We start from the raw sequence: 25,283 nt of genomic DNA, 5'->3' as shown, positions 1-25,283 counted from the left end.
TGACAGCAGGACAAACTGCAGCCCCATACAAAACATACGCAGTACTCCAAGTACTTTCTTGGACTTGAAGGAATCTACTACAGGTATTAAAAATAAATAAATAGTTCAGCTGTTGACAAACAAATTCATGCTGCAATTCGAGCCTGCCAAAGTAGAGCCCAGTGAAAATCCTGTGTTCTGCTGTGGTATAGACACCAAATTATGAAAATAGCCCATCCACTTCATGCAGGTCACAGAAAAGTAGCTATATATTTGAGTTAGATTTAATTAGCTTATTATAAAGTTATATTTATCCCATTGCTTACTCACTAAAATGTCTTGATCCTTCAGATTCTTTTCACTGACACTCAGCTGTAAATATTAATAAAAGTAACATGCATTCTTAATATTTATTAATACACATAAGATTGAATTATAACATCTATGATATTTGCCCAAAACATTTTGTGTAAAGATCTGCATTACATATAAGATCAACCATTACTGTTATACAGCCACTTCAATTTGAAATGCAGCATTTATTGCATCAACTCGAATTCGGAGCCCCAGTGACATGGTTGTAGTCATAGCACATTATGATGGTATTAACCACTGATAATTCAGATAGAGGTTCTGAAGGAAAAAAAATACGTATTTTTATATTTATTTAGTTTGAAATTGTATATTTCAAATTTGCATCCTATTATGAAAAATAATGCTGGATCTCAAGAAGAAACATTTTATCTAGAATTGCAGATTCTTGAAGAAGATTTAGACAGTGGCCTATTACAACATCCAGGAAATTTGTTCACTAATGGAAAAAAGAAAAGAATGACAAATTCTCAGCCAGATATCCATATGTAGCAACAGAAAGGTCGTAACTGGAGTTCTCCCAGCCAGGTACAAACATGGCCTGATTTGTTTCAGAATGTTGTTATAGAATGTAGCAGAATTACAGCTGACTGTGATCAATGATAGCAACATTAAAAATTCCTGCTACTATATATAAAATACTGGTTAAAATGTTTCTAGCAACACAGCTGAACTATATCCATATGAAAAAACATGTTAACTCGTGACAAAGGAAACAGACACATCACTTTTGAATGTTCAATTGAATCAGCATGTTGATTAGTTCCTCAGTCTGCTTCATATAATCCAATTGTTCCTCTATAGGAAATTGATGTTTCCAGTGATACAAATACCAGACTTGCCTAAGGACAGAAATGTTTTTTATCCTTTGATTCTAGATTTCTTAAGTATGATGTCAGAAACTGCTATTGGCATTTCACATTTATTTTCACTTACCTTTCCCTTTAGATTTATGATTCCTTCAGGCTGTATGCCAGGTGTGTATCCTATCATTTGGAGGCATTTCATGGTGACAAAAACTGCTGACATTCTCTTGGTTCAGACAATCCCGTATGTCTCAGACAGCATCAGGAGAAGTCTGTATTTGGACCAGAAAAGCAGAAGCAAATACGACAATGCCCAATACGCTAAAAATTGCAACTTCTTTATGGCGAAACAGAAATTTAAAAAAATTATAAAATCCTGTCCTTTATAAAGTATTCTTACAGCAGTCTTAGTTATCAAATTTTACTCAGAATAATTAAATCAGAAATAGTATTACCAGCAAATTCAGATAACAATGAACTTTCTTCAAAATGAAGGACAACTGCAAACTGCATTAACCTTAATACAACTGGGAGTCTTTGGCTAGATCAGGGGGTAAAAAAAAATTGCAGAAATTAACAATTTGATAGTAAATTTCTGAGAATATACTGCCACAAGTGAAAGAACATAAGGATTTCCTCCTCGAATTATGTCTACAAAGGGCAATTTTCTTATGCCTTACTCATGTGTTGATACTAAAATGAGTGTGAAGAAAAAGGCTTACTATGTTTGCTTAAAACGACCACTTGCTCTTCTGAAGCTTAATATTATATTGTATAAATTAACCAACTGCAACACTATAGAATCTAGTTTTACAACAGCAGTGAATTAAGCTTTATATATTGAGAAGAATTTTTTTTTAAAGTGATATTCATTTATTTTAGGATCTGACTCATATTCTGAACTATTAACTGTTGCCAAATACACACTGAAGTAAGCTATTAGCAGCAATAACTTGTCAGGTGTCTTTCTTACAATAAATGCTTCCAGAGGCATTACTTCATCACAAAAATTGTGTAGCCTAAATTTTATATAGTTTTTGAAGATTTGAAATTTGGTTTTTGGTTAGCTATCAGTACATTCTTGAAACAGTACTAATTAAGATTTTTTTTTAATTACATACAAATATAATGCAATTAAATATTACTTTGAAAATAATATTTATGCTTTTGAAAGCAAGAAATGAAGTTTCCCTTACAACTTTGCAGTTTATAGTAGTAACACTTTAAAACCAAAGATAAAGAGGGTTTTCCTACATCATTTAGTAAAGTAAATATTGTTTATATAAGGTCAGAGAAAGGTGAGACTGAGAATTTAAAGATCACAGCTCAACATACAAAGATAATATTTGACAGAGCTACGTTAAAAGCCTTGACATAGCGTAGTTTCTGACCATTTAAACTTAGAGATTGTGTGTTCAATTCTCTACTACAGCTTTTGTAAGATCATACTTTGAATATTCATGATGCACTGTTGTGTGCATTTGCTTCTCTGTATGCTTGCACCATTTTTAGGCCCCTTTAGGTCAGTGCAGAGGGAATAAATGAGATTTAATAAAATGCAAGTTTACACATGCATATACGCACCCACATAAACCAACGATAATGTCAGTAACCAGAATTTAGGCTTGAGAGAAAAGGACTAATCTCAACAATCACTGCAAAACACTAACAGTGTTGTTGAGTTTTACAGATATATACAGCCCTGTTTTGAAGTTCCATTATACTACTGAAAAATCCCAGAAACTTATTCCTTTGTTTGGTACTGATGCTGATTATGAAGATAGACTTGGTAGCCTGTGACACGTTCATAATATTCCTTTCTGTCTAGCTATCATATGAAACACTTTCTCCAATACTTTCACAGTGTCAGATGGAAGTCATTACATTCCTGTAGCTCATCCTAGATTAAAACTGACAGCAGCATGGAGGAAGTGAGAGAGGCAAAAGCAGCTCATGGGAATGGATATAACAAAGCACGAGTTGGACATAGATTACACAGACCTTTTACATATTTGATTCTGGCCTCCCATGTATAGATGCTGTATATGTGTTCTGATTTTGCTTAAATACTTGTTCAAACTCAAATGCAGAAACAAGTCAAACACAGGACACTTGATAAAAGTGCAGGAAAAATATTCAGATTCAGCCTAACATAGTGTCTTCACATGCTTCAGTCACTACTATAATCTTACAACTATTTTTTTTCCCCAATAACTTCCTGTGCTGCAGATTGGGGTTTGTTTTTGTTTGTGTTTTTTGTTGTTGTTTACAGCAAGATACCTATAGATCTCTAATTTCATTTGAATTTCAATTCAGAGAGAAAAATTGTTCATCAACTCTTTATGATATTTCGTAAGTAAAATTGATTTCATTTCAGATCCTAGGTTTACTTTAAAAAAAAAAAGAGTTGAGCTATCTTACTTTCCATGTAAAGCACGTTTATTTTAATAAGGTGTAACATGAAAAGATTAGAATACCATGTGCTGGGTGGTACTGTTGTCACTGCTATACATTACTTGAATTGTGCTTTCAAAACGTGCAGAATTCTCAGGATGCTTAGCCTAAAACCTTGGCAGCTGGAAGTTATTTACATTTAAGCAAGTTTCTTGTTTCATTTTCTATTCCTATTATTTCTATATAATCCATTAAATCAATGTTTCTTCAGCAACATTAATCAGTGGATACACTATTTCTTTGAAAAGCAAATTCAGTTTCTCTTTTGAATATGATGATTACAGCACATGAAAACAGTATACCTGCATAGAGCATTAATAGTTGTTTTTAGTCCAAATGCCACTTTTCACATAAAAGTGCGATTTTAACCTCACTGCTCATGCAGAACATCTTTCTCAATGGAACGTGGAATCCAGCAACTGAAATAATTTTGTTCAAGTTCTATGTTATCTCTTGTTACAGAAAGGTACTTTTCAGCAAAATCAATTTTGCAACCACATCTTCCTTTAAACAAGCATATATAGCACATGACTTTTCATAAGCAACTGTGTCTGCATACTGAGTTTATGGGCTTCCTGTCTTCTCCATCAGAAACCACTGAAATGCATTAACATCCTGCCACCTTCTTATCTTATAGCTCTTTTCTGTACTAACAGAGACATTGGAAAAAGATGTTCTCTCAGATAAACAATTATCATCATGAAAGGTTATGCTTTATGTAGGCAAAGGACCTACTTAGACTGATTTTTTTTTTCCTTTTAATTCAAAATTTGTTGTTTTATGCATTGTTTTTTTTTCCCCACCCTTTGTTATGATACATTATGCCATCAACTTGACAACTCAAATGATACACAATTTATGTTATGTATTTTTTATGTATTTTCTAGTATTTTGCTACTATTGGTACTATAGTTAACACTGTCACATTGGTTAGACACTTTCTAAGAAGATCCACAAAAATTTGCTAATGCTTGCATCTTACATCCAAGAAAACATATGCCAAATATCTCTAGAAGTAGCATTTATATATTATTCAGTAGCTGTTTTCAGACATCCACAGAAGTGGATGCTTTTGGACTCACTGACAATAGATTTGGTAAATCTATAATCAGGAAAGCTTTCAGAAAGACTAGCAGTTAAGCTTTGTTTTCCTTTACATACAGTCAACAGTCACAATCTTTAAATCTTCTGAGTCTTGCTAACAAAGAAGAGCATGCAGAACATTTATACAACTGCGAAGGATAACAGAGTTGGAACTGTGGGGTATTCTTCTCTATTTCCTGGAGAGTTCTGTTTTTTTTTTTTTAAATCTGTGTTAAATTTTACATTTTAAACATGTTATAGCATTGAATGCACCATTCTAACCTTGCTTGTACAGTTCAAAAACGTTTTATTCCATAGTAAACAAACTTCTTGTTTTCAAATCATAAGCCTGAAACCACTGGAACTGGTTGTAAAAGGAACATAATTATCCATGAGCATTTTATATGGCCTCAAAAAAACTTCTCCAATCACCTTTGAGATTTTTCCCCCCCCTCAGTTTCAACATAAACTTTCCCTGAGAAAGAAAAAAATTCAAGTCATTGTAATCCCTTGTAATCACACAAATGCATGCTCACATACAAAAGTAAATCTCAGCCTTCACTTTCCAATGTTTCTGGAAAACTACTAGCTATTTGGTGAGGGCAGGTACTTCAAATTTGATACAGATGCCACTGGAAGTTAGCAATCATTTGCAAACTACAAGCAAGCAAATAGGCACAAGCTCTGCAATCTGAACCCGAGAACACAGTTTCTGCTATTTTATAGTGGCTGTTCAAAAGAAAGAATATTTTATGCCATTATCTAGAATTGTGCCTGTTCTAGACTAACAAGTTGGTGTTGCTGATTGGTAGAGAGGAAGAGAAAAGCTTTGGTTAACTGCAACCTGAAGTAACTACTCCTAAAGGATAGGACATTTTAAAATGGAAACTATCATATTTCCACAGATAAATCAGATGTTTATTATTAATAATAATACATCAGAGCTAATGTTCCTGTATACAGAGAAATAATTGCTCAGCATCATGTGTATAATGGAAGATAAGAACCATTGACATAACTGGCCCATACACTGCCACACTCCTCATTTTTGGTTTCAGGAAAGTAAAAAACTACAATTGCTGTTTTGTTTTTTTTTGGGGGGGGGGGGAGGGGTGGGAAGGAAGAGGGGGCTGGAGGGGTCAGGAGGAGAAGATTGATTCTGTTAGTACAAAGTTACTCTGAACACTGATATCCCCCCCATCTAACACTGTGCAGGAAACTTAGAGATTTCTCCGACCATTAATTTGGACAGAAAAATCCAGAATTTTTTTTTCCTCCTTACTACTGATTCACCATAAAGTTTTGGACCTAAGATGAAAACATTTGTCACAATGGCAAGTAGGTACAATTACTTACTTTTAATTGACTTAATTTGATTTTTAGACCTCAGTCTAAGGACAAGGGTGTACTGAAAAGAATAAAAGTTGAAAGTCCAAATCCAAATGTTTCTGAAACATGAAGGAAAAGCAACCAAAAATGTTTATTTAAATTCGTATTGTTACAAATTAAAACATATCAAACTGCAAAGTGAAAGGCAACAAAAGTACCTTGAGCTGATAGTTGTAGCAACTAAGATATTATTGAGAAAAATACAGCTGTGGAAATTACAAGTTACACTCTATTCCTGTAGATCTGACTCTAAAATAAGCCCTTCCTTGAGGATTTTATTTGAAATCTTAACCTATTTTTTCCCCAAAACAAAGTCAGAAACTTAATTGGTCTGTGTAGCAACGTACCTATTTTCTGACTCATTCTGATAAAGGTATTTATGTACTTTAAGTATGCAGGTTATACTCACCAATGTGCAAGTAGCATATAGTCCGAAGTACGTGAAAGGCAGAAGTTATCAGATGGAAAATAATGTCTGTATCAAGGCCTATGGCAGTCAAGGTACAAAGGCAGTTCATTGAACCTATTACCCTGGGAAGACAAGGGACATGCAGCCTGAGGTAACCAACGCTGAAAATCTCATCTTGTATTGATGAACTAGCTGGTGTCTAATGATACCAGATTGTTCTTCCTTATCTCATGTCAGTACCAGCACAGAGAGGAATCTGACAAATTCACTACAGTCATTAGGTGAGCTTGAGATTTTGTTTCACTCTGAACCCTTCCCCTGTATGTGACATTTCTTTTCAGTGAGAGAAAATTAGTTTGTCACAACTACATAGTAAACATTACATTTTCTGGCATGTTAAGTTTCACAAAGGCTAAGATATGTTGATAATCTTTTGATCTGTGTATGCACCGTAATATCTAGATTATTAACTGTGACTTACCAAATGTTTTAAAGATGTTAAGGTATGTATGAAAAATACTGCCATATGAAAAGAAAACAAGCAGTTATGAGAATTGAAGAAAGTTACATTTTCCTTCATTTGTAGTAACAGAAGCATCTCTTACTTAAGGGTTTCAAAGTACTTCATGTGCATTAATTTGATAATTGCACACCTCTCTGAGAAGAAGTTAAGCTTTATTTCTGTATGACAACTGAACAAACTGCTGAGATTCAGCAGTTCAGGGCATGATCCTCAAATCCTTAATTACCTATCCCTCAGAAGGGGACTAAGCCTGTAAGCAGTCCACCTCAACAGAAGGAACCATGACTAAGTGTGGTGCACTTCTGCAACATATTCTTCTTCATTCAAAAATATTAACATAATTTTCAGAACATAGCTTAGTTTAGTGGTTTGAATGTTAAAAATAACATCCATTTCTGCAGTTTCCACACACATTTAATCCTCGAGAGATTCAGATACCATAAAAGTTTTCCTATGTATCAAAGATCCAAGCAGTTCAGCTCACACTGTGAGATGTATTTGTTTCCCAACCGCATTAGTGTTAGGTACAACTCTGTTTGCAAAAGCTGCACTTTTCGTTCATTCTGATTGGGATAAAAAAAGAATAGTCATCTGATGAAAGGTTTCCAGAGGCAGGTTCTATATGCCTCTAAAGATCAGTCAGCAACTAGATAATACCAAATCTAACGGATGCACACACCATTTTTCCCTCGGTCAATAATAAATTAGTATGGAAGTTTTGTACTTCTCACAGTGTTATCACAAGAAAAAGTTGCAGTCATAATCTTCAAATAAATGAATGGCCATGTCTGAATTTGTTTTAAATATCAGAAAAAGCATCTTTGCTCGTAATTCAATAGTAAACCAAAAAAGAAGCACCTGCTGACATAAGGAATTAATTAAAATCTTGGAAAGGAGCTAGTCTTGTGAAAATAGCTTACAAAAAAAATCTGTAATTTCATAACAAAAACTGCCTGTGCTTCTTATAGATGAAAGACTTAAAAATAAACTGCATTTCACTTAAAAAATGAAAAGGTAGTTTAAAAACATTGTCAGAATTATTTACTTTTATGAGCTTGAAGTCTGACTAGTGCATTTATTTGAATGACATAAGGCTTTTACTTTTCTTTTGATACAATTTTAATAAAAATGGATTGTCTCTACTAAAAAGACACAGCTGTGGTATCTTTTCCTTCCTCTCCTCTCCCCCCCCCAGCAAAGGTATACACAATATATGTAGAGAAAGAATATAGGAGGGGAAGGACATACTGTTGTGTGAGACTATGACTCTTATTAGTGACAGTGTAGTCCTTATTTCTGAGATGTGATCTAGTTTTTTATTCACTTTTATTCCTTTCATTTTAAAGTGAGAAAGTAGAATAGAATCCAAATTAAAACTGAAAATACCAAGTTTATATGTATTCCCAAATTTGCAGAAACATCCCTAAAGGCAGTTAGCAACTTCAATCATTTAAATATACTGTATAAACTATTTATGTTATTTTTCAGTAGCAAAGTCTTCTCTTTATTTTAAATTTTATATACTGCAGCTTCCCTTAAATATCACATCTCAGCTAACTCATAAACAACTACATGTTCACTGACTTACACAGAGAAGTTCTAATACAATACAACTTGAAAGGGCTGTAATGAAGTAAAAAAGAGAGAAAGAAAAAAGAGATAAAGGAAAGGTCAGTAGCTATACCTCTAAATTTAAGGATGATCTGTAACAGAGCTTGTAAAGCCATTTGTTATCAGACCAATTTTCAGCAACTGTCCTGTAAGGGGTTGGTAAGAGGCCACTTTTGTGGTGTTTCCTTCACATTACTCACAATAAGATAATCTCTTCAGCTGTCTACAACTTATTTTCATCATTCTATGCAATTTCAAGGAGAAACATTTTGGGGAAGGACTGAGAAGAAAGATTCTAGAAAAGCTTGCTGTACCAGTGCCAGGATGATAAAGACATATAAGGAAATGAGGAAAATTGTGTATTTTTTTCCTCCCTGAATGACTGATTCATTTCCTCTGATTGAACAATTTATTCTGTTCATAATCATATATATTTACATATTTAATACAATTAAAGAAATACTTTAACTCTCTTCAAAAGCAGCATCAGCTGCTACACACCTGGGAGGGAAATATCTAAAAACTGAAATAATTAAAACTGAAAGATGATAAAGGCACAAACACAAACAGTAAATTGTTTTAGTACAGAATTAAAGTGTTTAATTGTAAGCTCTGTGAAATATTGAAACAACTTGTACAGCAAGTTCTAGAAACAACTTGCTAGTTTTAATATGATAACTGTACTGTAAGAAGGCTTTGTGCAGGCCACTGAATTTTCTCCCTCTCCCCCTTGTCCCCCCCAGTAAAAAAAGGAAAATGGAGCCATCCTCACTACATATGCATTTTAAAGAAAATCACTGACAATTTACCTAATTATATATTAAACATCAAATTATGTACTACTGCTTCAGTTTCACCACACTGAAAATATGGTCATATACATTATTTTCTGCGAGTATTTTCTTTTTTTACACTTGAAGCATTACAAGGATACTATTTTAGATATGCTTTACCTAGATTAAGTTTCTGATTTCTTGCAAGAAAATATAAACTTCATTTGATAGAAACATTTGAAAGAAATACAGAAATATTATCAGTAGTAGAAATGATACTAACTGAATAAACTATTTCCCATAGTTTTTCAGGAGTCAATATGCTCTTTAAAATTCTACTGCATTAGAAGCATGTATACAGGCCTTAAAAGCTGATGTTGCAACAAATTCAGAGAAAGCCTTAATACAATACACATAACATAAAAATTGCAAATATATATATTTCCATGACAAATCTAAATTTTATACAGTCTTTAGATAGTAGAATGTGAAAAGTGACCCATGTCTCAGCTCTTAGCACAGCTAGGCATAGAACAGAGAAAAGCTGCCAAGAGCTGAAAATTCACACTTCAGAAGAAGAATCTTTGATTAGCTTACTCGACTAAGTCTAAGACATATTCTTTGCCTTATCACTGCAAAAATTGAGGTGGAGACATGAGGAGTCTTGAACAGAAAAACAACAGGTTAACAAATGCTAGAGGAAAAAGATTTTAACAGGAGGAGTTACTTCCCTCCCCACTGAAATGATCCAAGAAGGGTAATGTTTTTTTCTTACTACAGCTTACTTCCAACTTCTCCCATATGAAGCATGTCAAGTATGTGAAAGGAATTAGAAGTTGCCTAAAAGAGTTTATAGTCTCCATCACAGAGGAAGATGAACAATATTGCTTCAGCAGCAGTCAACAGCTGTTGCAACTCACAAGGATGCCAGTCCTGCAGAAAACAATCTCATCCTCCTTAGAGGATGGTACAGTAGCAGTGTTCTTTGTATGTTCCTTACCTTGAAATAAGCTACTTACCAGGATGACTTTTCCTTTGCCAAGTAAGGTACTTGCTACAACTACATAGCTTTTGATACAAAATCTGGTTTATTTGAAGCTAAAATGGCACACCATGCACAGCACTGCAATATGCAGTATCAGGAGAAATATCATGACTTAAAATTAAGTCACTTTTCTCACTCAAGTCTTCCAAGTAAAGTCTTCTCAGCTAATAACTGAGCCTATCATCCTGAAAGTAAGCTGTAGAGCTCTGCTCTATCACATTTCCTTTGAAATAATAGAGATAATATTTCCAGCTGTGGCAAACCAGGTAGTTTCTTTACAATCAATACAATTAATCTGATCATTTGTTTCAACAAATGAAAGAATTTATCTCTGTTACTAAGAGCCAAGTAATTATCAATGCAAGGAGGAACTCTTACTACTATATATGTCAAAGATCAAATCTAGTAGAGACTGATGTACGTGTTCATCTGAAACTGGATGGTGTGGAGCTTTTTGTATGTTTTGCTTTTTTAAAATTTGTGGCAATTTTTCCTCATACTGCTTTATCTCCAAGGCAAGACCATGTTGTTCGTGGAAAGCATTTATTTATTTTGCTTTGTTTTTTTTCTTACTGTCTTCATTTGTCAACAGATAGCTCAAGGAATAAAGTACTTTTCTGACTGAATACAGAAAAAAACTGTGACTTGGAATTGCAGTACCTATTGTGACAGAATTTATTCATGATGTTCCTTAAGATTAAATCTAGTTTTGAAAGGTGGTAGAACTTACATGTCTTATTGAAAAAAAATTTCTTAATGAAAAATACGTACTCAATAGTGGTCAAGCACTGGAATGGGCTGCCCAGGGAGGTGTTATAGTCACTGACCCTGAAGGTGTTCAAGGAACAGTTGAATTTTGTGTTGAGGGACATAGTTTAGCGAGTACTATTGGTGACAGGTGGATGGTTGGACTGGATGATCTTGAAGGTCTTTTCCAACCTTAATGATTTTGTGATAGCATTTCCAACTGGAGGAACAAAAATTGTTTTCTTCCAGTTTTTGAAATTATGAATCAATTACACATCATGAATTTGATAAAAATGAATGAAAGAGTGCATCAAATATTTTCGATTCCTCGTCCTTCCACATGCTCAGAGAATCAGTAAGTACAATGCAGAACTAATAAATTATTTAAACTATAATAAAGGAAGCAATAAACTGCCTTTATTCACCTGTGCTTTGAATATGATGCTTTTCATTTATGACTCACTGAGCTTTTACTCATATAAAATGATTCTTCTTTCACTTTTATTGCTATCATTTTTAAATATAATTATGTGTATTAAAATGAAGATAAAGTCATTGAAAATCTGTTCTATTAACAGAATTACTTCTATGGAATAATGCTCCCAGAAATACAAAGGGCATTTGGTCACATCTTCTCTAAGAATGTCACCACCATACAGAATTCAGTTATTAATGTTCTAAAAGCTTTCCTGTTGCAAAATTAGATACAACTGAGAATCTTAAGATACAAGGAAAGAGAAATGTCAGAAATATTAATTTAAATAGACATTTATAAGCATGAAACTACACAGATGTATTTTGTAACTCAGAATAGCATTAGGAATATCATCTTTATTCAGATTAGAATGGACTACAGGGAAATGAAGATGTATTTACCATAGGTTTTCTACTGTTGTAGGTTGTATTATTGCCTGATCTGTGCTTTTTCTGAAACTTCGCAAAGTTAGAGTAGCTTAAGCAGAGTTGGATATTTGTAAGTCTTGTTCTCATGAAAGCAAAAGCATTTCAGATTGTTCTTGCGTGTAACAATGGCAAGATTTTAGTCCTCTTTTGGTAAAAATACAATATTCTATGCATATTTAAGTCCAATTCGACAAATTCTATTTCTCTATGTGAGGCAAGATGTAAGTTAAGCATAGTATTTTATAGATGCATGATGTGGAATACTGTCTTGGAGGCTTTCAGGTTTCTTGTGATGAGTCTGATATGATAATAAAGAAACTTCTTTTAAGTAGAAGTTTAGTAGAACTAATTTTGCTGTATAATTTTTTGAATTTATGAGTATTAATGCTCTAGTAAGAACAACATTAAACTATTTCTAGGATACATTTTTCTATGATGACTATATATGTTTTGTCTCTCAGAATCAATTCATATTTTCATTTCAAAGCTTCAGTCAAGTCTAGACACATCAACCCAATACCTAAAAATTTCACAAAAAGTCATTTTCTGAAATGAATTGAAAAGTAAATATTAATATATCTTGTTTTTTTTCTTGCTCAAAGAATTTTTATTACATTTCTAAATTTTCTTCAGATTTGTCTTTAACAATATACAACAAACATGCAAATATTCCAACAAGAGAAATTTTATTCTTGTATTTGAAAAGGTAATATTAATGCCAGCTCATCCTATATAAGATATTTTGATTTCTTTTCTTCTTCTGGTGCTGTTTTGATTCCATAATTAAAGTATAGTTAAAATTATAGATTTTTTTCTTTTCTCTTTAGTTTGTTCATAAGTACAGTGCTATTGGCAAACTATCTATTGAGATACAAGGGAAGGAATTTCTAAAGATCCTTCATTAAATATTGGTACCATAATAGTAATTCTAAGCTATCAAAGAACAAGTTGATTTTTTTTACTGCCAAAGCAAGGTGTCTAAGGTAATTCTTATCCGTTGTATAATCAAAGAATATTAAGATAGTGTATAGTAATTGAGTAAACAAGAAAGTTAGGTAAAGCAAGACCAAGAGAATAGATAGGATGCTTACCCGTATCGTGGGCTCACTCAGGAAACTCCAGTGGAGTGGATGTGCCAAAGAGAGATCCTTCCCCACTGGTAGTCAGCTCTTAAATGAGTCTAGGAGAGGTGGAGCCAGGCTCCACCCCTTCCTGCAGCACAGGTGAATTGCTTTCACCTGTGCTCCCCGGCTGACTCATTGCTCCCCTCAGGTGATTAATCAGAGGTTCAGGCCATGACTCAGCAGTTCCCATACATCCGTAATGTTTAGTTTTTCTACTAAATAGCATTGCTAAAAATACTCAAAAATGACAGATATTAAAATGTCAGTTAAGTTTCAGTTGTTAATCTTCTCGGAGCCTTTTGTTTATTCCTCATTACAGAATTAAAAATCTAGGTTTTTTATTCACTCCCAATGAGAAATGTATAATTGGATTCAATGCATTTAATATTGCTTTTCACTAATAACCCAGATATATCATTCAGCCTTCAATTTGCAGAATTTCAAAAGTATATACAAACACACAGAACAATGATAATGCTGAAGAAGTAAAGTTATTTACAAAAACAAAGCTCTATAAAGATGAAGAAACACTGCAACTTCTGACACAGAATTTTTAATAGTGATTCTTTGGCTTGGGAAAGAATGTTATCATCTACAGCTCTAATACATTTACAGTGAATTTTTTGCATAAATTTGAATAGTATGCAATTATGACAGTAGTCGTGTCACTGGCCAATAAGCAACAGAATACATGAAGGATGGGACCAGAAAGATAGCTAACTATCAAAAGATTTGTACTCTGGCAGATTTGTACTCTGGTATTTTTGGCACAAGATTTTTTATTATCTCTTTTCTCTCCACTTTCACAAATTCAAACTCTGAATGTCCTCAAATGATTTTCTTTTACCACTTTTTCCATGTTGTACATTTTCAATTGTGTACAGGAAAGATACAGCAATGTTTTTGGAACTCATTATCTCTAGCTATTAATATACACAAAGGGGGAGGCAATGCTCATTTTCAAACAGCAGAATTATTCAGATTTTAAGTAAAAATTCTGTTACTGTTATTTTATTCTAGCAGAGCCTAAGTGTACTATCTGATTTTACTGATAGAAATTACTGTATGTAATCTACTGTTTTAAGTTCAAGGCAGGCTTACTTCAGAGCAAAGTATACCTTCTGTTTTCAAGTAATTTTGTGTAGGGGAAAAGCACAGTTACATTTCTATCCACCTCAGGTAGTAACATATTCAGACTGGATTGATAATTTCTGATCTCAACTTTTAGATCCATAATTCAGCTCAAAAGAAAATTAACAGAAAATCCTGTAGTGAAAACCCTACAAAATGCAATTTATCAGTTAAAAAAAAAAAAAAAAAGGAGGGCAGAGGGGAAAAAGAGAGACTGAACAGTGATCAGAAGAGCTCAGTGTTTTTTGCTTTGGTTAATAAATTGGAGTTTCTTAGTAGAATCACGTACACTTGCTGGAGAAGCAAAGATCATTTTCCCTTTGAAAGTGTTTACACTTGAAGATTTTGTAGAATGTTTTCTAGATTGAGTAGAAATGATTAGAGCCTGTAAATCTTTTTTGGAAGTTCTAGAGGGAGATGCATACTCTTGGATTTTAGGAATATAGCTTGAAGTTTCTAAAAATTTTGTCCAGAGGATTGAGAGCAAGACAGGAAGCGAGTCTGCAGAAAAATCAAGAACAGATGCAAGATGCCAGACCTAACAACTGGCATCTATGGCCTAAAAACCACAGCAGTGTTTCATAAGAATTAACGTTGAGCTTTCAGCCATTCAGATCAGCATCCTGTAATGATCGAATGAACACCAGTGAGCAAACGAGCAATCTTTTTGAAGTGTAACAGCTTCTGAAGAAAGAGAAATACTCCCTAGCATTATTCCTTTTTCAGTCATTGTTACTTGATTAATACTTGCACAGTAATTTGAAATGTAGACTTTCACTGATAGCGATTTAGCCCAAAATACACAAATGAAGAACAAGCTTTTTCTTTCATTAAAGTTGCCAAAGGTACAAATTCTTCATTCTGAGATTTCCTACTGATACTTGCAATTTTTGAAATTATTTTTCCGGCTAGTTGATCAGAATGAGTTTGGTTGGGAAGAAAGAGTTAGTTCATATCCAAAAATGTTTTTTAAAGAGGGAAGGGGAAAAAAGGATGATTATAGGTATCCATATTAAGATGTGTCTCTTGTTTTCTAAGCATCATGAGACAGATATGATGGAATAGTGGTTGGTGACCCTGCACATGGCAGAGGGGTTGAAACTAGATGATCATTGTAGTCCTTTCCAACACAGGCCATTCTATGACTCATTCTATGAATATTTGTTTGATACAAATGTGGAGCAAGTTTGGAAGGTGAGAGAGAAAGCAACAGAAAGATTAATAAAAACAACTTTTGCTAATAAAATTACAAGCAGAACTAGAAATATCTTTAATCAGCATTTAATTAATGTTTTTTATTATTGCTAGATCATTATCTTGGGAAGGGCATTTGTGCAAGGCTTTACATAGAAGTAATACAGATCAATGGATTAGCACCTCCAGGAGAGGGACTAATTATTTTAATGAGAACATTCTAATTAGGCAGGTTTGAATTGATGATTAAATAATCTTGCACACATGGAATTTTAATGGGGTTATCATTCAGTAACTATGGTTAAGTGTGAAGGATTAATGGTATCCCTATTAAAGATACAGAATATGTTGTGGTTGTTTTTTTTTTTTAAGGTTGAAATAATGAAAAAGATTTGGTGACAGGCTGAATTCTAGAGTTTGAAGTTCTTATAACATTCTTCAGAATAATAAAGAATCAGTGTGTTAAGAAAACATTAAAACTGTTTTCTAATCACAGAATCTTTAGAATTTTAGGAGTTAACATTCTTTATTTTTTCCTGCATTGATACCTCTTACATGCTAAAGACATTTTTTTTCCAGAGAAAAAAATGTGTGATAGTATGCATTTAAGCTCTGATAGCCAATAATGGTTACTCACATAAAATTCAAGAAGTCACAGCTCAAATTTATGGAAGCTGCAGTTACCCTTATTCCACTGGATATTTTAGGAAGTAAGCGTCTCTCTTCAGATATGGACAAGTTTTGAAATGAAGTTTCTAAAACTCTTTTCTTGTGACAGCTATAGATATATGTGGCATTCATTTTTGATTGGTATCTCTATCACTGACATTTTCATAACACAAAGATCGAATGCATGCAAGCTCATTTAAAAATGAAGCACGTTGTTGGTGAAAACCAAAATTGATGCAATATGTTGATTCTTTACTGTTCATACAGAAGTGTGCAGTTTAATAAGAAATAGCTTTCAAATTATCACTGCTCTCACAAATAATCTCAGAATTTGAATTAAATTATGAAATCCAATTACTCTTACCAAACAATGTCTGAGCACAGCTCTAAAATTTTATTAGTTATTAGACTGATTCTTTCACTAAGGTGTCATTTAAATTCAGAAAGGTAGATTAAACTTCTGTTGGATTACAAAGCTGTACAGATATTTGTCCAACATATTATCTTTATCCTTGATATTTAGATAAACAGGTAGCCTGTTGGATTATGCTGGATTAGTATAGTAGCTATATCAAGAGGCGGGAAAAACAATAGCTTTCATTTGAATAGCCTTTGAATAATATCAGCAATTAATACTAATATGCAGCCCCTACTTAACTAATTTGTGCCTGACAAGTTCATCTGCTTTTCATCCTAGCACAATATTTTTTTTTACTTTGAACAGCAGAAGAGTTAACTACCTTTTAAGAAGCCTGAAGTACTTTTTTTTTCCTAAAAGAACACACTTCAGACTCAGTCTAACATGCAGTAGACTTTTATGGAAAAAAAAATAGGTCTAGTTTATTACAAATGTAAGAAACCTGCTTGAAATTATTGTCCAAGTTTTGAAAAAAACAGAATGTTTTCCATATTCTATAAAGCCTCTGTGTGACATACAATAATTATGAGAAAGCAGTTTGAGTTCATTCAGTAAAAATCTGAAGGAATTTGGATTTGCTAATTGTTGTCTACAGTATTTTTCATTAATTTTAATATTTCAAATAGAAATTTGAAATATTCTGAAATTTGGACTCCTCAACATCTTTGATACACTCAGAGGTACTGTTCAATAATGAAAGAGTTTAGTAACTCCTTACATATAAATTGTTTCAAAGGTCAGGGCTCATCTTTCTACTTTGTTTTCTCTAACCATGAGTGAACAAAGGAAAAATGGTTTGTATGTCAGTCCCAGCCACTACTGTACTCTCATAGATTCAAAGTGGTTGAAACTGTTGAGGAATTATTTTTGTATCAAACTCAGGAAAAAAAGAGCAATTGACAGGCCTTGATAGTCTTGAATTTTTATACTGAAACAGTAATATGGGGATTATTTAACAGCTCTATTGTAAATAAGCAATTACAAAATTGAACCGGAGTTAATTTGTGGGACAGGTATGAATAGGGATTATAGAAGAACAGAAAGGTGCAGAGGAAATTTCCTCATCAGGATATAGTAAGAGGATATGAAACACGCTACTAATCCTTGGAGGATTATCCTGTAAAGTTTTTAAAATACTACATTAACCAACTACAACACTAAGAATAGGACAGCATTAATAAAATATATTAGTGGCATCATTCATATAAAATGAATTCCATAGAGGAAGCAGTGAGTAACTTGAGAATAATAAGGATGGAGTGAAGTTCAGTTGTAGAGAAGAAAGGTAGCATATTTGGTTTAAAAAAAAAAAAAAAAAAAAAAAAGAAAGAAACCTTCTGTTAGTACTTCAGATTAGATCAGTTAGAAGGAAAAGACTACTCTATACTGTCAGTGTACAGGTACTGTTGAGCAGTTAATTTAATATGGTGAAGATTAAACCAAGATTAAGATGCACTGATGACAGTATTTCAATCAGAAGTTTTAGTAACCTTACAAAAATCACTGATAAAAGTTTCCCTTCTAGGCTCTTATAATCATTAGAATAGAAATGTGAATTCAAAATAAAACAGGCATGGGATGCGAGTACTAAAATGATCAGAAGAAAGTAAACCTTTCTACAGAAGTGGTCACTAAAATAATTTTATTTGTGTTGCCTAGCAATATAGAAGCTGACAGAAAAGGAGGTGAGGGGGAGAGGGAGGAAAATTGTTCAAAAGGTGATATTGCAAACACCACCAAGAATGAGTAATGTAAGTTTCAGAAGAGCAACAGTACTAGAGAAAATGAGTATTAAATACTGAAGAATAATTTTTTTCTAACATTATATTGGATTTCTTTACCTTAAGATCCATGATTCTATGGAACAATATTTAATTAGTATTCTAAGGGCAAAAAATCTAAGTATATACTCTCTGAGATGAAATATAGTAATTTATATGCTACGGTATATACCACAAAGGGACCAAACTGATAATAAAGAACTGGTCTTGATCTCCGACAGTCCCTAAAGTAAATCGCATAACCAACAGACTGATAATTCTAGATGCCACTGGAATCATAGGATATTTTCATGAAACAGAGTTCTTGCTAGAACATTCCTAGATTTTAAAATGATAGCAGTGTGATTTAAACACAAAAGAGAAACGTCACTGCTATTTTATTGAGAGGGTAAAACTGAATACAGTACTCCAGATTCTATCTCATAAGTACATAATACAGACTCTATTAACAACTTCTCTCCACCTGCCGGCTACATGCTGCCAGACAAACCCTGTGGATTCAGCACTCACTGCCACAAGGGTGCGCTCCTGGCTCGTGTTCAGCTGCCTTTCCATCACCAGATCTATTTCCCTAGAGCCTGTATCTTCCCAAACTCAGGCTAGCACATTTCACCTGAACTTTCAGCTGGTGAGCATCTTCCAAGTGGCAGCCCTACTCTCCAGTATGCTACCTTCCATGTAGGACCATCAGTAGGCTTACTGACAATGGATTCTACCCAGTAAGTCAATAAAGAATATTAAATCAAAAACAGTTGATAGATCTGCTTATTATTAGCCCTTAAAAATGCGTTCAGTTTCCAATGAAATTCAGATTTTTCTATGCTCTTCATTCTACTTAATTTTATTTCCAGGTGAACTTTGACCTTCTCCACACTTTTCTGTATATCTTGACATACGTACTTGTTCTTGGTAGCATTTCCACTATTGCACATAAATATGCAAGTGCATATACTATATATACACATGTCTGTATATATGCATATATACATAGATATATATCCAGAGCTGTCTCAGGTTAATAGAGATAGTTGTGTTGAAAGTGTTGAAATATTGTTTGGTCAGGCCAGCTTCAAAACACTTTTGGTAGACTCAAGGCTATCTAATAATTATCTCCTAAATTGTGTGGAGAAAACTTATGTTTGGCTCAGTTTTCTGCTTTGGCTGCAATATTTCCACTTGCTATAACATTTCCATTTTGCATTGAAGCATATTGAGAACTTTACCTGACATCTAAACCATCTTATATTATGCCTGCTTTTCATCTTGTACATAGGCATTAACTGCTTCTGTGTTAAAAGGTCATCTCCCCATCATTTTTTTTGCCCTTCAAAGCAGCTCCCCACAAAATGTTGCACACCATTTCCCCAGACAAGCTGAAATTTGCTTTCCTGAAGTCTTGGCTCTTTCATCTGTTACTCTTGTTCCTCATTTTCCTTAGTTTCTTAAATCTTATCATTTGTCCCTATAGCCAAGGCTGCCAATGACTATAATAAAACTGCCAGCTTTACTGACTTATGAAGACCAGGCTTAAAGTTAATCTACATCCATATTAGCACAGCATCTCATCTAAGTTTCTGAAAAAAAGTTTACAATCCAGATCTCTCATTGTGATTGCTTCTGGAATAAAAAAAAAAGCTAGCTTGGAGCAATCCAAGCAATACTCCTTAATATATGAAATTTTAGATATACTCCAATGTTTAATATATCAGTTTCATGAGAAGTTATAGGAACATCATTCTGTATTTGTTTACATACAACAAGTTATGTAGTATGCTAGAATTATATCAAATGTTTTAAAGAAGTTCTGAATACATTGGGCCAGTTCTTACATTACCATGTTTTCACTGATTTAGACAAAGCAATCTGCAAGACAAACCTCAAAAAGAGTGCTTTCACTTCATAAATCTTTCAGAAGGGTTATGCATCAGATACAATTTTTTATACTCAAAGACTTCCAAGTACACAGCAAAAAATTTTAGCAGAAGAAACATCTTACATTTCTACAGCACTTAAAGTATAATTCAGGGTGAAATCAAGGGCATTCTGATAGGAAGGGAAAAATAAAGGAAAATAGTATATTCTTCGAACAACAGAGGAAAATTTCCTCCCTTAATTATAATAGAATTCTCACTGTAGACATGTACAATCAATAGACGTACAAACGTTAGGCTTAGCAAGATTATCATGATGGAAAGATAATCAAAATAAATGGAAATGCTCACCAGTATCATAGGTGTGCAGCAAACTCCATAAGAAACAATCTCCAGAATAAGATCCTTTCTTAGTGGTACTCAGCACTTAAATACGATCTAGGAGAGGTAGAGCCAGGCTCTACCCCTTCTGGCAGCACAGGTGAATTGCCTTCACCTGTGCTCCGGTGGCTGACTCATTGCTTGCCTCAGGTGGTCAATCAGAGGTTCAGGCCGTGATCAGCAGTTCCCATACAGCACATGATATCAGTTTTTAAATCAGCACATGGGGGTATTTATCTATAGAGAGAATAACTCAGTAAGTATATAGAAAAAGCAGAAAGCTGAAGACCCACTGGAGATGGTATCTAATCAGGAAACAGGAAAAATATAAACACTGTATTGCATATCATCTTGATTATAGCTATGCTAATACAACAATAGAACAAATGAGTCTTGTGATACAATTTTTCAGAGATTAAAGTGAAGAAAACTGTATCTAAATGTTGTAAATATCTTAAAACATATACCCATAAGAATAGGAATTAATGAAAAATTGCATACTAGTTAAGTCTACTGAAGCTTTCAAGATTGATCTCATGTAAAATATAGATTCCTCTCTACTTTGAAAAATAATCCTCATTTGCAAATTGAAATCGTGACGTATGAAGTGTATATTCTATTTATTCTCCATTTTTATTGCCAGTTCATAAAAGGATATGAAATCCTTCTGGATGCAATCATGTACTGGCGGAAAAGTTCATGGAATTCTGAATTAAATGTGAGATTAAGGGGCACTATGCCTAAAAGAAGACTAAGTGAAAACTACATAAAATAATTAACTATGCAAAATATTATATATTTATTATGATAAAAATAATTATGACTAAAAAGAAAAAACTTGAATCATCCTTTTGCCCTGAAGGGAACACTTTGTCACTAATTATCTATTAAATATATATCTTGGGATTACTTGCCTTTTTAAAAAAAAATATATGCATAACAAGGAGAGGAAGGAGTTCAAGAGTAGAACAAATCAGTGTATTTTGTATTAATGGACAATTGCTTATTCCTCATTATAAGTCTCTTAGTAACATAATGTTATTTATGATAAGTAATAAGAGACATCTAGTAAGCATTTGGTAATAGAAACTAGAACGTAATAATATTTGTTAGTTTGAAAGTAATTTGAATTCATCTGAAAATTCATCTTCAAATGTTTGTCTTTTTTGTTTGCTTGTTTGTTTGTGCCTAGAGTGATGGCAGTCAAAGCATTTTTATTTATCTATTCTTTATCAAAATGGAAATGTTTGCATATACCCTGCTTCTGTTCATAAATGATAACTTTACACTCCTGTATCTGTCACTTAGGTGTGTGTTGTGCCTTAAAATTTCCAAATAGTGGACATAATCAATAATTGTCCTCTATTCATCTAGTCTCAGTGTAAGTTGCCACTCAGTAATGATGCAGTTTTTCCTGCTAGCAAATAAGTCTTAATAAGTCTAGTTAATAAATCATTTATACTTACAAGACTTTTGGGAAGAACAAAAGCTCTCAAGTTTTGAATTACATGCAAGCATTCAGCACTGAGGAGTGCAGTACTTTCCTTTAGGACTGATATGAGCTTTTCTTGATTTCTTTACAGAATAGGAGTCTTATTGGATTGGACTTCTCTTAGAACATCCACCTTCACATGCATTATGGCTTAAATATATATTATCAAATAAATAGATATCTAAACTTTCTGAAGATTAAAGGGGGATAAAATCCATTAACTTAATGAGGTTGGATAGTTAAATTGTCATTTAATTTCTGAATTTAAATAACACTAAATTTAAAACACATTGGTGAGCCAAGAATAATACTTATGTTATAAAAATAAATTCTGAAAAACCTTGTTGAAATAAATACTAAGATTTGCCAGTTATCACTGCCCTGCTTTTACCTGTGGTATATGTAACTTGGCTAATTATTTTAGTTCTACATTATGTAATCATGAAACCAGATAATACTCACATAAATTCTTTAAGAAGGAAATGGCCAGTGATTATCTTGCCTTTCTGTAGTTGCTTGGCAGTACAAAAGTGTGTAGGAGGTAGCAGATTTTTAGTTTTCCATCTAAAACTTTTGAATCTGCATCACCTATCTCCCATGAGACATCACCCTTACAAACAACTTCTATGCACCTCTCTTTCTGGAACTGTTCACTTGCAAAAAGGAATCCAAGATTAATTGGGCTCAAGGGAGGCGCTACACTTGGTTAGCCAAGAAGACCTATAAAACTTAACTGTAAAAATCAGTTTGTTACACTAAATTGTAGGCTCTCAATAATGCGTTTGCATTAAATAGCTATTAAAAAAATACAAACTGAGAGAAGGACAAGAACTCAAATGAGAGCCACAAATGCACTGTAAAAATCTGCTTCCAGTCATGCACTCTATTCTTGGGATTGCAGAATTTAAACATTAGAATGGAAAAGTCTCATTCTAGCATTCCTCTTTACTGAGATCAAGATACTGCCTTGGGAAGTAAGAGTAGACCTGGAAATAGAGGTTTACTTTCTTGTGATTCTAACTCTTTAGGACAAAACAACGATTTTATTTTAAATTTTATTTTAAAGATACATCACTTTGGAGTAAGTAAACTAGGTTATAATTCTGCAGTTGTTAACCAGAAGCTTAGTAATAGACGTTATGCTGATTTGTTGAGTTACCATTGAGACAAGAAGACAAGAGGAAGAAATATTCTTTAGAATGTATGACTGCACGTCACACAGGTGCTTCAACCATAAACAGTTAAAAGTACTTCCCAAAATAGAAAGCCCATTTCTCAACTTTCCTGTCAACAGTATTAAACAGTATACTTACTCTTCATCTGTGCTGTGTTTTAATCCAGCAGGTAGCTAATCACCATACAGTCCTTCACTCACTGTCTTCTGTCTCGCTCCAATTTATAGGAGGGAGATGAGGTTCTTTTAATATCTGTATACCCGGTGTGAGATTAAGAAACAACGGTTCATATGTTAGTCCAACCAGTTTATTATAAATCCTAATTAGGGAGACGGGGAAGGGAAGGAGGGCGATAGAAAAGATAGGAAAGAAGCAAGAATGCCGTAAAGCGGGGATAGTCACCACCAGGATCCAGCAGCGGTCCCGTTGCACGCCGCTTCGAAGATCCGAGGCAGAAGCAGCAGGGGGGAGAGCAGCAGCGTGGCCGGCCTTGGGCAGCAAGCAGGCAGCAGGAGGCAGTCGCAGAGCCAATCCGGGGGGGGGGGGGCAGCAGGATTCAGGTAGCGGGCCCAGGAGAGTCCCTCAGCATGCAGGCATTCCGTAGTGAGGAATCTGATGGCAGACACCTTTGTTCTTCTTCAGCATCGTGGTAGAGTGCAAAGCAAGTCCGGGAGGAAGAGAGGCAGGTCGTGAGGCTTCTTCATGGCAGAAACCTCTTCTTCATGAGGAATCTGTTGCCAGAAAACCTCATTTCTTCTTCATGACTGTAGGTCCCCATTCTATTCTTCTTCTCTTTCTGCCTACGTGACATCCCTGGGTGCTTGAGCAAGAGTCATGTGAATACCCCCCTGAGATGGCCATCTTCCTCGAGATAAGCCCACACAAAAGGCCGTTTCACGGCCATTAAGCTGCAGGTTATCTCTCTCCTGTTGCCCCTTTTCTTGTCCATCTGTGCCCCTCAGACAAAGGATTTCTCAACCCCTGCCCAGGACTTGCCTGAACTTGTTCATCTGTGTCCTAAGCAAGCTTGGAGACAATGATGCAAAAGAATAATCTCTTACACCCTCTCCTCCCACATCCCAGTGGAGTGGAGGAGAGAATTGGGAGGAAAAAAAAAAAAGTGAACACAGTAGAACTCATGGGTCAAAAAAATCCTACTTAATAAAATACAGAAAAGGAAAAGGATACTAGTTATGACAACATATGTTTACATACATATATGAATGTATATAACAAATGATGTACAGGCAATTACTTGCCACGCACCAATGAACACACAGCTAGCCCCCAGAGCAGTAGAAGAGACAGTTGAAGTACCACCACCTTCAAAATTCCCTCCAACATATGATGTCATATGTTATGATATATCCCTCTGACCAACTTTGGTCAGCTGTTCTAATTCTGATCCCTCCCATCTCCTTGGGCCTTTTGCTGCAAATGGCCTTGGCTCTGTACAACACTGCTTAGCAGCAATTGTGAATAACATTATGCTGTCAACACTGTTTTCCTCCTAGAACCAAAACATAGAGAATCATACCAGACATTATAAAGAAAACAATTTCACCCTAGCTGAAAATTCAATAGAGTGGATATCTTATAGGAGAAACTGATACTGGTTGGTTCTCTAGTTGAACTGTGAGGTTTGTCACAGGATTGGAGAGACCACAGGTCTGGCTATGAGGGCTGTGGCACATGCAGGACCCATCTGTGTTACTTAGAAGATAGTTTTCCTAAGGCAAAAAAAAATTCATGTATGGCAGATATTACATAACGACAAAGGAAATCTTAAAAAGTCCACATGCGGAACTCTTGATGTTATTTAAGTTCACAGAATTTCATGGCAGTGTGTCTGTGGGTTTAATAATATTGTTGTACACATCAAGGAAAATAGTAAAACAGAGATGCCTAAAAACTTTTTAAATAAATAGGATTTTTTTAAACTTTACTACCACT

At 34.2% G+C, this 25,283-nt stretch overlaps 1 long non-coding RNA gene across 3 annotated transcripts; it reads right to left on the bottom strand.

The window, feature by feature from the left end:
• Positions 1 to 618: 618 nt before the first annotated feature.
• On the bottom strand, positions 619 to 20,722 carry LOC116229019 (uncharacterized). 3 transcript variants are annotated; one of them, XR_016467249.1, is made up of 5 exons: positions 20,634 to 20,704; positions 6,493 to 6,614; positions 6,051 to 6,142; positions 1,288 to 1,429; positions 619 to 1,193 (listed from the first exon to the last, which is right to left on the bottom strand). It is a non-coding gene; the product is annotated as an uncharacterized LOC116229019 (long non-coding RNA). The 3 variants fall into 3 exon arrangements; XR_004166919.2 differs by lacking the exon at positions 6,051 to 6,142 and having other exon boundaries at positions 20,634 to 20,703; XR_004166920.2 differs by lacking the exons at positions 6,051 to 6,142; positions 6,493 to 6,614 and having other exon boundaries at positions 20,634 to 20,722.
• Between the last annotated feature and the right edge of the window lie 4,561 nt (positions 20,723 to 25,283).

The sequence above is a fragment of the Phasianus colchicus genome, chromosome 5 (assembly GCF_987193195.1).
Source record: "Phasianus colchicus chromosome 5, bPhaCol1.hap1.1, whole genome shotgun sequence".
NCBI classification, from domain to species: domain Eukaryota; kingdom Metazoa; phylum Chordata; class Aves; order Galliformes; family Phasianidae; genus Phasianus; species Phasianus colchicus.
This window is presented reverse-complemented; position numbering and strand designations above follow the sequence as displayed.